This window comes from Brachycentrus maculatus, unplaced genomic scaffold (genome assembly GCF_059751285.1).
Source record: "Brachycentrus maculatus isolate JH-2025_06_01 unplaced genomic scaffold, ASM5975128v1 h1tg000206l, whole genome shotgun sequence".
Lineage (NCBI taxonomy): Eukaryota > Metazoa > Arthropoda > Insecta > Trichoptera > Brachycentridae > Brachycentrus > Brachycentrus maculatus.
In genome coordinates, this window is record NW_028280957.1 from 68179 (window position 1) to 86428 (window position 18250).

Here is an 18250-nt window from a genome sequence, read left to right on the forward strand (position 1 = left end):
AACGAGACACATCTGTCGATGTTCCACCCATATCAAAACCTAAAAAAATCATATTTATAAAAACATACAAAACATTCTCTACAAAAACTGCTTTTTTTCATAATCATCTTTTATATCCTACAGACTTTATTAGGGGAATTTATATTTGAAATGTTTTTATCCAAATGGATTATATAGAAGTTTCGAAAATCAATGGAATAAATTAAATGTGGATGTGCGATTTAATACAGGTACAGTGGAACCTCTCATACCGAGCTAAATTAGGAAATCTATAAATAAATAAATCACCGATATAAATATACATTATGGTTTCTAGTTGAATACCACTTTAATTTATCAGAAGGGAAGCAAGATGAAAGCGGATTACTTTTAACACAAATTTATTCAGTTCTATAAAATTACAATCAAGAAAATACTTAAGAATAATCGCGTGATTCTAATATGAGAACAGTTGAACTACGTGTCGATCTGAGGACGGGCGGCGGCGAAGTGTGACGAGCTAGTTTCCGCTCGTTGCGGGCTCCGTGGTGTGTTCGTTATTTCACTCGATTTGAGTTGCCATAGTAGATGTGTGGGTTGCCACAACATATACAATATATGTATATATTATATTGTATAATCCAAAAGTGCCAAAAATCCAAAATCATTTAGTACGAGTCATATATATTTACATGTTGTAAAGACTTTACAACATTTTGAGTGTGTCCAAATACTTGTTCACAAAATCTGGATTATCTCCAATTACAGGAGTTATATTCATATTATTTTTTGACATCTCATCAAAGATGAAGAAGAACATGGAAGTCTGGGCATTTACGGGGCTGACGACCGTCATAGGCTGGTTTAAGTGATCACTTTACACACGTGCAACATTCACCAATTCTACCCATTATTGACAACCACACTACTCAAATTCTTGGAAGTTCTATATATATAAACCAATTTAAAAACCTTGTTCTTGAATCACTAGAACTTCACTAGAGACATCTATTGGGTCAATAATGGGTAGAATTGGTGAATGTTACACGTGTGTAAAGTGATCACTTAAACCAGCCTATGACGGTCGTCAGCCCCGTATATGCCCAGACTTCCATATTCTTCTTCATTTTTGATGAGATGTCAAAAAATAATTTGTAAAGACTTCATTGCGTCTAATAATAAAATAGTTTGACAACACAACTGTCATATGTAACAAAGTTATAGTGTTTGAAAAATGCACACCAAGTCCTACCAAAATTCATTTTTAAATCGAGCCTGCGGTATGTGCAATGAAATGCTTAATGAAATAGACATCAATAATGTTTCTTTTTATACAATGATTAAAGAAAACATTTGTTTTTTTTACCACTTGAGTTTTATTAAAGACTACTAGTTTCAGAAGCTAAACTTCCATCATTCAGGTCTGAATAATAACTAAGAGTTATTATTTAGACCTGAATGATGGAAGTTTAGCTTTTGAAACTAGCAGTCTTTAATAAAACTCAAGACGTAAAAAAACAAGTGTTTTCTTTAATCATTGTAACATGTCTTACCACAAAGTTAATGCCGAAACGATTAATAAAATTTCTTTTAATATGTTTAAAAGAAATATTGTTGATGTCTATTTGACCAGTTGATAAAGAAATTTTCTATATACTTTTATGACCGTTTATTTTTATTTTTTTATTTTTAGATTACAACTTAGGTGGAAACCAATAATTGGAATAGTTATTTTTTTTGTATTTCATCATATTACGTTATTTTTGTGAAATATTCTGTTGGTTTTCCAATAATAAAAAAGTAAATAAATAAAAAATGCATCTCCTGAAAAATAATGATATGTAACACACACCCTTTAGCTGGTAATAGTAATTCGATATTATCCTAAACTATAAAGCGTTACCTATAACTGGAAGGGTAGTCTCTCTTTGGTAAGTGGTCAGAGCATAGCCCACAACGCCTCCTGCTGGCCCGGACAGGATGGCACGAGATCCGTTGAATCTTATGAAATAAAGACATACAATATATTACTTTTTTACTTTTTTCTACAAAAATGCTAGTAATGTTAGTACATAACCACTCACTGAAATTTTATTCTACCTAAATTATGAGAAATGTTTAGTATATCGTAGTCATACAGGAGAAAGTGACCAAGTGCATTTTTTACAAAAACGTGATCATTGACTATTTGATATCTTACTAGCTTATCCCACGACTTCACCTAGCGTCCATATGGGCCAGAAATTTTTAACTGCTTAACTCCCCAGGATTTTTTTTTCTAATTTACGTTAATAATTTTTTTCGTTAACGAAAAAAAATATTGGAAATTATAAATAACGGAATAAATGTAAACTGGTATGAAGCAGTATTGTTAATGTTACAAAATAAGTGGTGCCAGCCCAAAAACAATAGATGGTAGTCAAGCAATAATCAACAATATAATACATTACATTTGGGCCCATATGGACCCCGTGGGCGTTGGAGGGGTTTCCATGGCCTGGGCAGTTAATATATATTGCCCAAAAAAATATTCCTAAAGGATTTTAAACTTGGAAGTATAATATATTGACTTGATAAAAATGGCGTACTGCGTTGATGTTTATTTTCTTGCCTAGCAAAAGTGACTTAAATGGCCCTCCTGAACATTTTACGTTGTGTTCGTTGGTCACTTTCTCCTGTACGACTACGATATATTTAATTTGTGAGTAATGAGTAATGTTTGTAAAACCAAAGTCAAATGACTACCAATCTTTTAGTTTTCATCTTCCGCAACCTGAACCCACAACAGTTACAAATCCTTACGTATCCATAGGCGTGAGTCCCCCGTCAGACTGCATGAACAGGACATTGGTGCTCTTCAGGCCGTTGGAGAAGCCTCTGGAGAAGCTGGACAGGTAGCGCCGGATGTGCGGAGTGAGGTAGGCGTCCACGCACGCCGTGAATCCGCGCGCCACGGCACGCACCATCGCCATCACTTCGTGCGAGAGGGACACTTGCCCAAACTCTGGTCACAAAAACACACAAGTCATTGATCCATCTGGAGATGGGACATAAGTGCATTTAATATAAACTATCACAAGACAATATACACTATTTTTATTAATTAAAATCTGAAAGGCAGGTATGTACTGTATAATATGCGTTACTGCCAGGGTTTTCGAAAATACCCGCGTGCTGAGAACTCTTTATAACTCCTTGGTGCGAAGTAGACTCGAGAGTGGCTCGATGATCTGGGGGCCACACGAGCTTAAGTACTCTCTTATGGTAGAGAAAGTCCAAAAGAAGTTTTTGAGGTATCTCTACATGAGAGAGTACGGCTATTATCCTTGGCTCTACCCGACCCAGTTTCTCCAGGGTATGCTTGGCTACAATAGTTTAGAGACTAGAAGGAATGCGTATTTGATTACGCATTTTTATCGATTGTTGCGCGGTATGATCGATAATCCTGAAATTATCCAGAGCATTGGTCTGTATGTTCCCGATAGTTACCTAAGACAGTTTCGACATAGATTGTTTCACATTCCTATACACAGGACCAACCTGCCGATGGTTATGCCTGTAGGAAGAGCTACCGCTATGAACAATATCTCATTGGATATTGATCTGTTCCATGTGTCTGAAGGAGTTTTCCAAAGCGGGATTGTTTTACACCTTTAGCAATAGTATTCTTGCTTATTTTCTATTTTTGTTAATGTATATGATTTAAATTTAAGTTTGTAATGTGTATATTAACTATAAATAAAATTAAAATAAATAAATTGAAATGTGATATCAAAAAACTTGATTTTTCTGGAGATTGTTTTTAAAGTTTAAAAATATAATAAAATGTATTAAAAATATGTACATATCAAGCCACTTTTTGAACTTTTTACTGTGTAACAGATCTTTTTAGGTAAAACCTGAATGTTTTTTCTCCATTTGAAAAATATTTAGCATATTTTAAAAAATAATTAAACAATACCTTTTCTTCAAAATGCAAAAACAACACTTTCTGCCCTATAGCGGGTAAATATTAAGTTAAAAATATGACGCTTTTGCTGGGATATAGTGCATTTTCTGAACATTCCGAAAACATGCACGACTGAAAATTGACGATTTTTGATATATGACGCTGTTGAAAGGAGTGAGCGATGTTTATTTTCCCCTTTATTAGTATCCTTCTTAAAAAAATTACAATAAATTGTGAGGAAGTAGGGCATAAAGATCTATCAGATTTAGATGTGTCTTATTTTGAAAATGTGACAAGCTGAATAAGACAAATAAATTAACTTTGTGACGAATCTGGATTGATATAAAATCTAAGATATCTGCAAATAGAGCGGCCAATAGTCTAGCAGTGTTACCAATATTAAAATAATCTATCGTTTCTGTGCCGTCATTCATTGCCAACTTACGAAAATAAGGTTTTTTCGAAGGCGAATTTTCGAAAAGAAAATGATGAATGAAAATATTCAATATATCGGCTGTCATAAACACAAAACGAGTTTAATACAATCCTTTATAAGTTGAGTATATTAAATTAGATATTCCTCCCGTCTGACAAAGATCCATTACTTAGAAAATTTGATTGTGTGTCTCACTCTATCTCATACAAAAAGTTATTATTTTTAATTTATATATATATATATATATATATATATATATATATATATATATATATATATATATATATATATATATATATATATACTAGGTTTGAAAATATAGATAAGGTATTTATTACCTAGCTCTTTAGCGATTTCTCCAATCTGAAGTTCATGTTCTCTGTAAGTATAGCTATGAGCGAGGAGCACAGCAATACTATTGATTCCTGTCCTCTTCTTCAACTCTGCCAAATCTCTTCTTACAGCTTCTTTATCCAGCTCTTGCACCACAAATAGTTCCTCTCCTGTAGTACCTGAACAAATTGAAAAAATGTTTTGAAGAGAGTTTTTTTTTTTTAAACATACTATTTTATTATGTTCAAGCACTGGAATTGATCTCCCGTCTCGAATTTGAAGCATATAAATTGGTATAATTTTTTTTATTGATAACCACCATCATAAGACTGGGTCTAAGACCAGTCTGATAATGTCGGCTACAACGAAACCCGGTTGCTGGTCAAATAAAATTCAAGTGGAAAAAAGTCCGCCTCCATGGTGTAATGGTCAGAGTGTTTAGCTACCGTGCTGGTGGTCCCGGGTTCGATTCCCAGGAGGGATGAAAATAAATATTAGTGATTTTACACTGTAATATTTATTTAATACTACCCTGGTCTGGTTCCTGAAGCGCAAGAATGATCGCCTCGCCTTCAAGTAAGTAATGTTCAAGATTACACTGCATCAACTCGATGCAGTGCCCTATGCACCATTGGGTGCGGATAAGGTTATAAGTAAGTAAGGAAAAAAATACATAGTTGTTATTTTATTCTATGAAATTCAAGTATTTTTGTAAATAATAAAAACACAAATATTTATCTTTTTAAATTTAAAATAAAAATAGATACAGTATAACACTTACCGGTGACTGTCTTCCAGCCTTTGCCACCTTCAGACAGTGGTTTACTCCCATCCAGCATACACTTGTCCTTCAAGGCAGGAACTACGCGGCAGTCCACCTCCAAAACTTCTGAATACAGGACCTCGGGTTTTTGTATAGCCTAAACATAGTTCGAACATAGATTGAATTGAATTGAATTGAAACATAGTTCCCAAAAGAAAACAACTCCATTTCATTCTTTAAAACATAGATTTAATTGAATTGAATTGAAACATAGTTCCCAAAGGTAAACAACTCCATTCTGTTCTTTAAAACGTTGTGTGGGGCTGAAAATGGCTTATAGGTATTATTGCGCAATTGAAAGTATACCCTTACAGTCTTGACACAATATTTTAAATTTCATGTATGAATGTATAATTTGAGGGTGTAAATTCAGCTTTAGTTTCCTGAACGACTCATGTTTTTACTGACTTGCCTCAAAGCGAATATAATCATGAAAATTCTGTTTTATGTCCAAAAAAATAAATAAAATATCTAGGTGTAATAATAGATCAACATTTGAAATACCATAGTCACATTAATGAACTAGTAAAACAAATAAGAAAATGCATATATATATTCATTAGAATCCGAAACATACTAACCATCGACAACCTAAAAAGAGTTTACTATGCTATCGTACACTCACTACTACAGTATGGCATTATTGCATGGGGAGGCTCATACAACAACATACTGAACTCAGTGAAAATAGTACAGAAAACCATAATTAAAGTCATCTTGAAAAAAAAAACATATTTCCAACAAAATTATTATTCAAAAAATTTCAAGTCCCAAATATAGAATCCATTTATAAAAAAAACTGCAGTTTTTCAAATATTAAAGGGTGACAACTATTTAAATCTAACAAAAAATTTATCATCGAGATTCTCAAACGATTTGTCTACTCCAAAATGCAACACCAAGCAATTTCAGCAAAACTTCAAATATTTGGCAATCAAACATTTCAATAAACTCCCTAAAGAAATTTAAAAAAAGATGATATAAAAATCCTTAAGAAAAAAATTAAAGCTCTATACATTTAAATCTTAAAAAAAAAAAAAAAAAAAAACTATTATATCTTTTACTATATAACATTAAATCACGAGTGTAAGTCCCTTTCCAAGCACAAGAGCACAGACTCTTTTATGGAGAGGCACAGCAAATCGAAATATAAAAGTTCTCCATATGTATAAATGATTCAAATGTTATTATGTTATAAATAAAAATGTAAATATATTAAATGAAAAAAAAAAAAAAAAAAACAAAAAATGAATCGTGCTTGAATGCTACACATAAAAAATTCAACATGTACTGGCATATAATAATTTTTTTACCATTTCATATTTTGAATACAGTTTTAACATTTTGAAAAATGCTGTTTCGTCAGCATCACGTGATTGTTTGCAATATATTGAAAGCAGAAAACATGTTAAAAAAGTAAATCATTAAAAAATTCTAAATAAATGATACGGAAAAAAACAATGCATTATTATTGAAATACAGTGTTAAAAATGATCAACATAAGTATCAGCATGTTATTATTGGCTTTGCTGAAGGGTAGTTCTCTATAGCAGCTTTACCATCAAAATTCATGTTTAAAGCAGATATACAAATAATGTAGTTGGAAATATGTGGCGAATATGAGCAGGAAAACAGAACGAGGACGGCCAAAAAAGACTTGGCACGATCAGATCAATCAGAACCTAAAATCTGATGGTGTCAAAAGTCTGCATAATCAGAGGGCATGTATGATTGGATGTATGGATGTGAAGGAGGCGAGGAGTTAGGACTAAAGAGTGTGGCTTTCCATCCTCTCGACTACCCTTGCGGGGAAGCAGTGTGATGGTAAGTTAGTTAGTTAAAGTACCCTTTTCACCTCAGTGTCCTGTTATGCTAATTTATTCTCATTTCCAGCTAAAGTTTCGCATAGTTCCCTAAGCCGTGAAATGGCATGATGATAGTAGTAGTAGTAGTTGGAAATAGAAGCAGACGAAGACCGAGAAAAGCTCAGCATAATCAAATACTTAAAAGTAGTCAGGTCAGGAGTTGGAATAATTTACGGGTATGTATGAGGAGATGCATGAATGTAGAAGAGATGAAGACTGTTTGTAAAGACAGACTGGTGTGGCGTTCTGTTATGCATATTTTTAGCTCCTTATATATTTGACATTAAAAAATCATGAAAATGTTGTGAAATGAATTGTATGTATATTTATAAATATATTCTTATTTTTAAAGTTCTAACCTAGAAAAAAAAATCCTCTAACCACTCTCATTAATTCCTCTCCTTTCTTCTCCTTCCTACAAAATCGATTTTTTCATACCATACCCTCTTTTTAATGTTTTTTAAAAGTTATTATAACATAAATGTGGAATTGTTTAATTGGCTTTTTTTAACGTTACTATTTTTGTTAATGTAATGTAATGTTTATTATTGTTAATGTTTATTATATGTAAAGCTGTACAATTCCCGAACAAATAAAATAAAAAAAAGAAATGAAAATTGATCATTTCCCTTACCAGTTGAAAGATGCTAGGCCGGGCTTGATTCCCAATGAACAGCAAATCCTTGAACCCCTTGTTTATCACGAGAGCCATCTTCTCTCCTTTCCTTTCCAGAAGGGCATTGGTGGCGACAGTCGTCCCCATCCTAATCCAGTCAATCAGCGACTCATCTACCTTTCCGGATCTGTTCATAGCTTTCCCTGTCACCTGTGAGAGAAAAATAGTCAACTATTGCATAATTGAGTCAAACTTTGGTGAACAATTTTAATAATTATAGTCCGTGCTATTTTCTCATTTATTAAATATATAAATAAAATAAACAGAAATAAATGCCCAAAAAAAACCTTTATCCGCACCCCATGGTGCATAGGGCACTGCGTCATATAAACGCAATGTTATCTTGATCGTTTACACATGAAGGAAAGGTGATCAGCTCTCCGCTTCAGGTACCAGTCCAGGGTAATATTGAATAAATATTACAGTGAAAAAATCACTTATATTTATTTTACCCCCCTTGGGAATCCAACCCGGGACCTCCAGAACGGTAGCCGAGCGTGCTGACTATTACACTACGGAGGCGGACAAGAAAGCACAAACCATTGGGATGGTTTACATCCAATATTTTAGATGTCAGAAATCTCATTGATACCTGTTGAAGGATTCTTCGAATACCCTCGGTGGGAGCGTCGTCATAGTTCCTCGGATCTTCAGATAGAAGCTTCAGGGTCCTGACGGTACCATCGGGACAGCGACAGAACACGTCGGTGAAGGTACCACCGCGATCAATCGCAAACTGAAACTTGCCATTGTTTTCCGAATCTCCCATCTATAATAAAACATCATGATAATGAATTGACTCTGGCTAAACAGCATTGACACTACGCTTGGATGCCTTGACTCTGGCCAATATCTGTACCCGACAGATTCTCCAGTTCTTTGGACACGTTGCGCGTGGCAACGAGGATAGCCTAGAACGACTAGTTGTGATCGGTAGCCTGGAGGAAAAGAGAGGGAGAGGAAGATCCCCACATGATGGACCGATCAAATTAAGGCAGCAGCAGGCACCTCAGTGGTTGGAGTGCTATGTGCAGCGCAGTCAAGGGATAACTGGAGAAGAGTCATTGCTTCTGCAAGGGTCACAACCCTCAGCAATGAGGAAGACGGAGAAGGAACAGCATTTAGAAATTGCCATAATAATTCTAAGCTGACAATTTATTTTAATCACCTGACGTCCAAGTGACTCTGAAATCTAACTAAGGCTTATATAACACTGCTTACCATGGTTCTATATAGGTTCCAACATTATAGATATGGCCTATTTTCATTAATTGATTCGGCAGTCACTTTGTGGAAATATCTATCCATTTTTAATTTAAGTTTTACTTGATTAAATTAAGTTTTTTAATTTAAAAAGATAAATATTTGTGTTTTTATTATTTACACAAATAATTTCATACTATTTCTGTGAGCCTAAGCGGCTCATTTTTAGAAATAGGTATCAAATTGTGGTAGAGTGGGTTCGAACCGAGAAACTCTGTCTTAGAGTTCGCGACACTAACCACAGGACCACAACCCGACTTAAATACTTATGATAAATACCACTTTTTCTTAAAATCTAATGTGACACGTGTTTCGATACGATCCATATCATTTTCAAACACCTTACCTAAAGCTTAGTATAAATTTTAGAGTTGTGTCCTTGGGACGTTGAAGAGAGGGTAGGAATGCGTTGAAACATGGGTCACAATACATTTTTAAGAAATAGTGGTATTTACCAAGTAAAACATGAATTATTTTTTTTTATCTTATTCCTACTTGTGAGTAGGTTTACCCTTTATGTTTAAAGTTACAAACATTTTTGAAATCTTAGCATGATCAGGTTTGTCAAATACATGAAAGCGGTCAGGTCAGGGGTCGAAATAATCGGCGGGTATGTATGAGGAGATGCATGAGTGTGGAAGAGGCGAAGAATGTTTACAAAGACAGATTGATGTACCTGCTGATTACAGAAGACTCCTGACCTGACCACAGTATTGGAGATACTTGATCACGCCAAGATTTCCTCGGTCTTCCTCTGCTCCTATTTTCAACTACACTTGTCTCATAAATTTAATTTATGTGTAGAAAGTATCTTCTTCTAACCCTTATCCGCACCCAATGGTGCATAGGGTACTGCATCGTATTGATGCAGTGTTATCTTGATCATTAACGATGAAGGCAAGGTGATCACTCTTGCGCTTCAGTGACCAGTCCAGGGTAATATTAAATAAATATTAGAGTGTAGTATCACCAATATTTATTTACATCCTCCCTGGAAATCGAACCCGGAACCTCCAGCACGGTAGCTAAACACGCTAACCATTACACTACGGAAGCGGTCTCTAATTATCGGGAACATTGGTCTGTATGTTCCCGATAGTTACCTAAGACAGCGACGACATAGATTGTTTCATATTCCTATACACAGGTCCAACCTGCCAATGGTTATGCCTGTAGGAAGAGCTACCGCTATGTTGAACAATATCACATTGGATATTGATCTGTTCCATGTGTCCGAAGGAGTTTTCCGAAGCGGGATTCTTCTACACCTTTAAGTCTTCTTGCTTACTTTTAATATATACGCCTTGAATATTGTTTGTTATGTATATATTATTTTTTTGTTGAATAAATTGAAAATTGAAATCTACTGAGGAAAAAATTTAATTCAGTGTAAAGATTAATGGAGGCTTTTGATTTATATTTTAATGACAGTATTAACGCATTATTCGCGGGAAATACTTAAAAGCGTATTTTCATGCTGTTGGTAGAGAACGGAAGATGCTTATAAACATCTATTAGCTAACTTTTAGTAGAGCGCGAGAGAAATTTTTAAAGAGAAGAAAGCACGCAGAATTGGCTTTGTGGTTACTTGTGATTAGTATACTGAGGGTCGGGCGGCAGACTGCCAGAGTAAAATTAGGGTCGGGGTTGATGATAAAACCGCATGACAACATTGTGTTAATATGAATAAACAAAACAGGCCGCAAGGCCTTTAATAAGAGGAAGAAGAGGAAAGTGTGTAAACAATAATAATAATAATAATCAAACCCTTACCGCACCCCAATGGTGCATTGGGCACTGCTTCATATAAACGCAGTGTTATCTCGATCAATTACACATAAAGGAAAGGTGATCAGCCCCGCCACTTCAGGTACCAGTCCAGTGTAATATTGAATAAAAATAAGAGTGAAAAAATCACTTATATTTATTAAACCCCCCTGGGAATCGAACCCGGGATCTCCAGAACGGTAGACGAGCATGCTGACCATTACACTACGGAGGCGGACAAAACGTGTGAATAATAAATAAAATAAAATGAATATTTACCATACAGTAACAACAAAATTTTAGTATGTAACTGTAATTTGACTAACTAAGTAAACTGCTAAAAAGCTACTAAATCGTTATCTCTTTAAAAATGTTATCTTTGTTTGCTTTGAAGATGTTTTACGATATGATTGCACCTCATACCTGCTATATCATTTTAAATATTTACTGTTATCATTTTATATTCTGGCAAAAAATGTTTCCTCGAAAATATGCAATTTTGACTCAATGATTCAAATTATAAAGTTTTCAATGTTCTATGCGAGACTAATTTTTGGAATTTCTAAATTCAGTCACATCACCCCACTACTTCACAAACTCCACTGGTTACGCTTTCCCGAAAGGGTTGAGTATAAACTCTGCCTACTCATGTATAAATCAATACACAATATGGCTCCAGAGTATCTTAAGGAGCTGTGTTTTCCAGATGAATTGGTTGATAGACGTCTCACGCTTCGATTGGCTACAACATCTGCAATGGGCAAAGTGATCTTACTGGCTCGCAACCAACGCACTAAATTTGGCGAGCGTGCCTTTGCTGTTGCAGGACCGACGTCGTGGAATGCTCTTCCACCAATGGTTAGAAATAGTGAGAGTGAGATGATCTTTAGAAAAAGACTAAAAACACATTTGTTTGCTAAATCATTTCTACCCTAATATTTTCCCCAATTCATTCACAGTGAAGCGCCCTTGAGGTATTTTTTTACTAAAAAATGGCGCTTTATAAGTTATCCAAATTTATTATTTATTATTATTATTATAAACTGGCAAAATACACTGGCAAAGTAATTTGAAATATCATATTTATGTGGTTTTAAAATTAAATTCATCTTTAACCTTACTGGCCCCATGTCGAATCTCATTCGACATCGATTATTTACTCCTGGGTCCCATGTCGGATTTTATTCAACATTTTTTTCGGACATATCGGAATATTGTGTGACAACGAAGGTTTAACTCTTTCCGGTTCCCCAAAAAAAAATCTAGGTAGACAGTTACATTCCAATTGGAAATAATCTTTCGTAAAAATACTGTTGTAATAGATACGAGTGACAAAAATGTAAGCTTGAAATTTAAATAAATAATACTGAAAAAAATCTTTTGTAAAAATACTGTTGTAATAGATACGAGTGACAAAAATGTTAGCTTGGAATTTAAATAAATAATACTGAAAAAAATCTTTCGTAAAAATACTTTTGTAATAGATACGAGTGACAAAAATGTAAGCTTGGAATTTAAATAAATAATACTAATGATGAAAAAAAGTCAAATAACATCCGATGGGACCTAATAGCAAAAAATCAATGTCGAATGAGATTTGACGTTGGACCAGTAAGGGTTAAGGACCGACGAACTCAAAAAAATAACTAAAAAATTTAGGCACCGGTTCTAGCGAACCTGTGCGATCCGGCTGATTCCCACCCCTGGCTCATCTATGATTACGAGCCAGCGCAAGTGGCTGAACATACCACACTATTCAAGCACACACTGCGCACTCCATATCCTCGTCTTTTCTGTTGTGCCGGTAGAGACCTCGTGAACACCGTTCACGGAGCTTCTCCATCCACCTCTGTCTCTAGCCCGCGACTCCCAGACACCATCAATCCGTACAAACCTCAACGTGGCATTCAGTTGGTCCTTGTACCTCCTGTACCGCTCTACTCTACTATATTGAATTTTGCAAACAATAATTCATATTCGTCATTCACAGAGAAAATTTCAATATCGCAGTAAAAAACAATTTTTTTTATAAAATAATTTGAAAAGCAAAATTGTAGCCAAATAAATTGGTACAACATTTTGAGTGTGTCCAAATACTTGTTCACAAAATCTGGATTATCTCCAATTACAGGAGTTATTTTCATATATTTTTTTTTGACATCTCATCAAAGATGAAGAAGAATATGGAAGTCTGGGCATTTACGGGGCTGACGACCGTCATAGGCTGGTTTAAGTGATCACTTTACACACGTGTAACATTCACCAATTCAACCCATTATTGACAACCACACTACTCAAATTCTTGGAAGTTCTATATACATGAGCCAATTTATAAACCTTGTTCTTGAATCACTTTAACTAACAAACTAACCATCATGCTGCTTCTCCATAGGGGTAGGCAGAGAGAATAGAACGCCACACCAATCTGTCTTTGCAAACATTCTTTGCCTCTTCCACGTTCATGCGTCTCCTCATACATACCCGCCGATTATTTCAACTAAAATGCACACCAAGTCCTAACAAAATTCATTTTTAAATCGAGCCTGCGATATGTGTAATGTAATGGTTAATGAAATAAACGTCAATAATGTTTCTTTTAATGTGTTTAAGAGAAATATTGTTGATGTCTATTTGACTAGTTGATAAAGAAAATTTCTATTACTTGATAAAAACATGTATTGTAAGTTTATTATATAGTTATACTTTTATGTACATGACAGTTTATTTTTATTTTTAGATTACTTAAGTGAAAAAAGCTAAGCTGAGATAAGCATTATCGATAAAATTAAGAAAGGTGTGTTGAGATGGTTTGGACATGTAGAACGAATGAGTGAGGAAAGAACGGTAAAACAAATTTATGAGGCGAATGTAAGCGGGAAAAGAAGCAGAGGAAGACCGAGAAAAACATGGCACGATCAGGTATGCCAAATACTTGAAAGTGGTCAGGTTAGGAGTCGTAACAATCGGCGGGTATGTATGAGGAGATGCATGAACGTGGAAGAGGCGAAGAATGTTTGCAAGGACAGAGTGGTGTGGCGCTCTATTCTCTCTGCCTGTGATGGTTAGTTAGTTAGTTAGTCTTTAGTGAAAACCTCTAATTGGAATGTTATTTTTTTAATTGTATTATAATTTGTAATTTTTGTTAAATATTCTGTTGGTTTTCCAATAAATAAATGAACTCCTAACCTGACCGCTTTCAAGTATTTGACAAACGAATCTTTTATTTTAGTAATTCATCCTTAGGCAGGAAAATATATATAAATAATACTATATAATTAATAATAACGTTTGTTTTTTTACCGTATAGCTCAAAGCTTGTCTATGAACGTATTCAGACCAACTGATTATTTGTAATGAACAGTGAATACTGACATTACTTCTTACATACGCGAGTGTATTTTTATCATTGTTATTGTTTAATTTATCCAAACGAATTTATTATTATCAATCTATGATATTGAAACGACGTGACACGTGATATTGACAGTGACAGCTGACGAGGTACTAGAACCAAATAAGCAATGTGTATTGTATAAAAATAAATTAAAATATTTATTCCAGCACGTACGTTTTAACCTCGGCCCAATAACTTACTAAAATAACTCACTAAACAAACTAACATTACTAATAAAACTAACCCCACTAACAGGAATACTAACACTTATAAGTCAAATGTAAAAAGTGTAAATAAAGAATAACTCGACACTGGCTATAACACCCAAGAAGGGTGAAAAGCCATAAAAAAGAAGAAGAAGTAACCTCGGCCCAACCTAACCTCTAAAAAATATTTTGTAAAAGAATTTGTGTTTATTTGTATATACATATTTGTAGTACAGTTCTATTATTTTCATGTTTAACGTATTATTTGTTTTATTTAAAAATAGCTCTTATGTCCTATTTGAGTAAAGTATATTTTCGTAGCAAAATTATTATTTTATTCTCAAACATTAAATATATTTGTTTTTATAAACTGTCACGCCGCTTCTCCGCAGGGATAGGCAGAGATAATAGAACGCCACACCACTCTGTCTTTGCACACAATCTTCGCCTCTTCCACATTCATGCCTCTTCCCACACATACGCGCAACTGACCTGACCACTTTGAAGTATTTGAAATACCAAGTTATCTTCTGTCTTCTTCTGCTTCTATTACCAACCACAATATGTAATTAATTTCTTTTCAATTTTATTTTTAATCAATTATATGAAGAAAAAAAGTTAGGTGATTTTTTCACTAGTTGTAAATTTTTTTCCTGACCCTTATCCACACCCATAGATGCATTGGGCACTGCAATTTTCTCAATTTTGTTACATTCGATGACAATATTTTGTATTCAACATGAAAAAGTACATCAGTACTGTCCTAAAAGCACCTATTATGGCAAAAAAAAAACTATTTTCATAATTCTGGAGAATTTTTCTACAGAATTAACTCAGAAAATAACCCGAAGGTAGGGTGGTTAAAGGCCTATGCAGCCACAATTTTAGACCTTATTAAACATTTATTTTTCAAAACATATAACCTACACAAGTCATATACTTATATAATATTCCCAATGAGTAATTTTTATTTCTCATTTTGGGACATGGGATCAAGGTTAACAAGACTGGAACACAAATAATAAAGTTACAAAAAAGATTTTTTTTTAAATAACCAAAACTAATACATGGCAAAATATAAATACAATAAACAGGTATAATAAATAGGCATAAGAAGCATATTTAAAAGTTTGTTAAATGGTTTAATAAGTTTAATAGTTTTATTCTCAATCAGAATTCCAGCTACAAAATACGAAGAGGAGAAATAATAACAATGAACCAATGTTTTTATTTTCAGTTTATTTATTAAAAAATAAAGAATTTTTCGGAATTATAAGTCACAAAATTATAAGTATAAATGAACATTTTTGCGTAAAGTATAATATTACATACTATATACAATAATCCATTTAAAATACCTTATATAATTTTGTGCATCATTGAGGTACATTTAATACGCAAAAATATATTTTAAAACTTATTTATAAGTTAATACATTATTGCCCAGTTTCTACAGTGTAAAAATAGTTGAAATTGCATTAATAAAATATGACAGTTTTTCTTTCGCAATTGTGAGAAAATTTATTTTGTATTGTAGTATTTTTTTAAATCCAATCCTGTTGTATTAACGGCCATCTTGAATTAGGCTTAGTTTTAACATAAGGCTAAAAGTGCTAACAAGGCATTAAAAAGTGCTTATAATGCCACACTTTAGGAAATTTATTTCTCTATAACATAAAACATTAGATTATCATAATATGTATTAAAATTTCCGCGTAGTGTAATGGTCAGCATGCTCCGCTACCGTTCTGGAGGTCCCGGGTTCGATTCCCAGGGGGGTTTAATAAATATAAGTGATTTTTTCACTCTAATATTTATTTAATATTACACTGGACTGGTACCTGAAGTGGAGGGCTGATCACCTTTCCTTCATGTGTAAACGATCGAGATAACACTGCGTTTATATGAAGCAGTGCCCTATACACCATTGGGGTGCGGTAAGGGTTTAAGAAAATTTAGCCTCTCTTTTTTCAGGTCCAAGTTAGAAAATGATAATAACTAAAGTTATAGAAGTTCAAAATTTCTAGCCATTCTCAACCTTAGGTCAAAAATTCAAATTCAAAATGGTGTCTAATGCAACAGGATTGTAATCCTTAAAACCTAGACATAGGCTACCAATGATCCCCTGAAAAAGACTTAAGAAATGCTGTTATACTATGGTATATAAATTTAATAAATAAAAGTAAATATTGTTGCCGCTCTGACAAAAAAAAAACTTGTTCTTGTATCAACAAAAAACATATTTTTCGAAGAGACTATAAAACTGTTAATTTTACTTAAATATTAAAATTTTTATAATATTTTTCCATTAAAAATTTGATTATTATCTTTTTACGAAAAATATGTAGATGAATATAAGTATGTACTTTGGATCGTAGTCATTAACATATCGATCATTTGGTGCAACAATGGAGTAATTACACTTTTATAAATATTACAGAAGATGCCAATCAGACGTTGTAGCAACAAAAATGGCGCCATTTTACTCGATTCTTCAATGAGGCTTGCGCCATCTCGTAGCATTTCACCACAAAATCAATTCTGTCCATGTTTCTCCCAATGTAAATCGTCTTTCCGCACATTTTGACATATTTAACCTGTTTTAAAAAAAAGTGTAATTACGTCATTGTTTCACCAAATTAGCAATATACTGTGTTGACAATTTGTGTAGATATCAACATATATGTACACACCTCGGCTGTCCAAATTTAAAACACAGTAAGGGACATTTTTTTTGTAGTACGTTTTTTTTGCATTTATGGACTAAGTACTACAAAAAAAATGTCCCTTACTGTGTTTTAAATTTGGACAACCGACCTACTATTCACATTTTAATGAAAATTATAACACGTCATTAATGCACATAATAACAAATAAATGAATAAAATAAAACTACCATATTTACAGTAAAATCCATAGCAGAAAGTGTTAAAGATCTTCATATATCGCTCACTCCTTTCAAGAACGTCATAAATCGAAAATCGTCAATTTTCAGATGTGCATGTTTTCGGAATGCCCAGAAATTGTACTATATCCCAGCCATAGAGGCATAATTTTAATTTAATATTTACCCGCTACAGGGCAGAAAGTGTTGTTTTTGCATTTTGAATAAAAGGTATTGTTTAATTATTTTTAAAAATATACTAAATATTTTTCAAATGGAGAAAAAACATTCCGGTTTTACCTAAGATCTTTTGCACAGTAAAAAGGTTTTATAAGTGGCTTGATATTTATTTTTAATACTTTGTATTATATTTTTGAACCTTAAAAACGTTCTCCTGAAAAATCTAGTTTTTTGATTTATGACGTTCTTGAAAGGAGTAAGCGATATATGACTAAAATTCACATTTGAAGATACAAGTTTGACCCAGAGCAGTTACAATATGTAAAATAAAATATCAAAAGATATTGGTAACATTCATTTCACTACACTGGGGAAGACCAGTGCATTCCGCACACATTAAAATATTTTTATTAAACGGTATATATTCATTCTTAAGTACTAAAAATAAGAGGTTAACAATCTAGTACGGAGAAAAAATAAGATTAGGAATGTGGC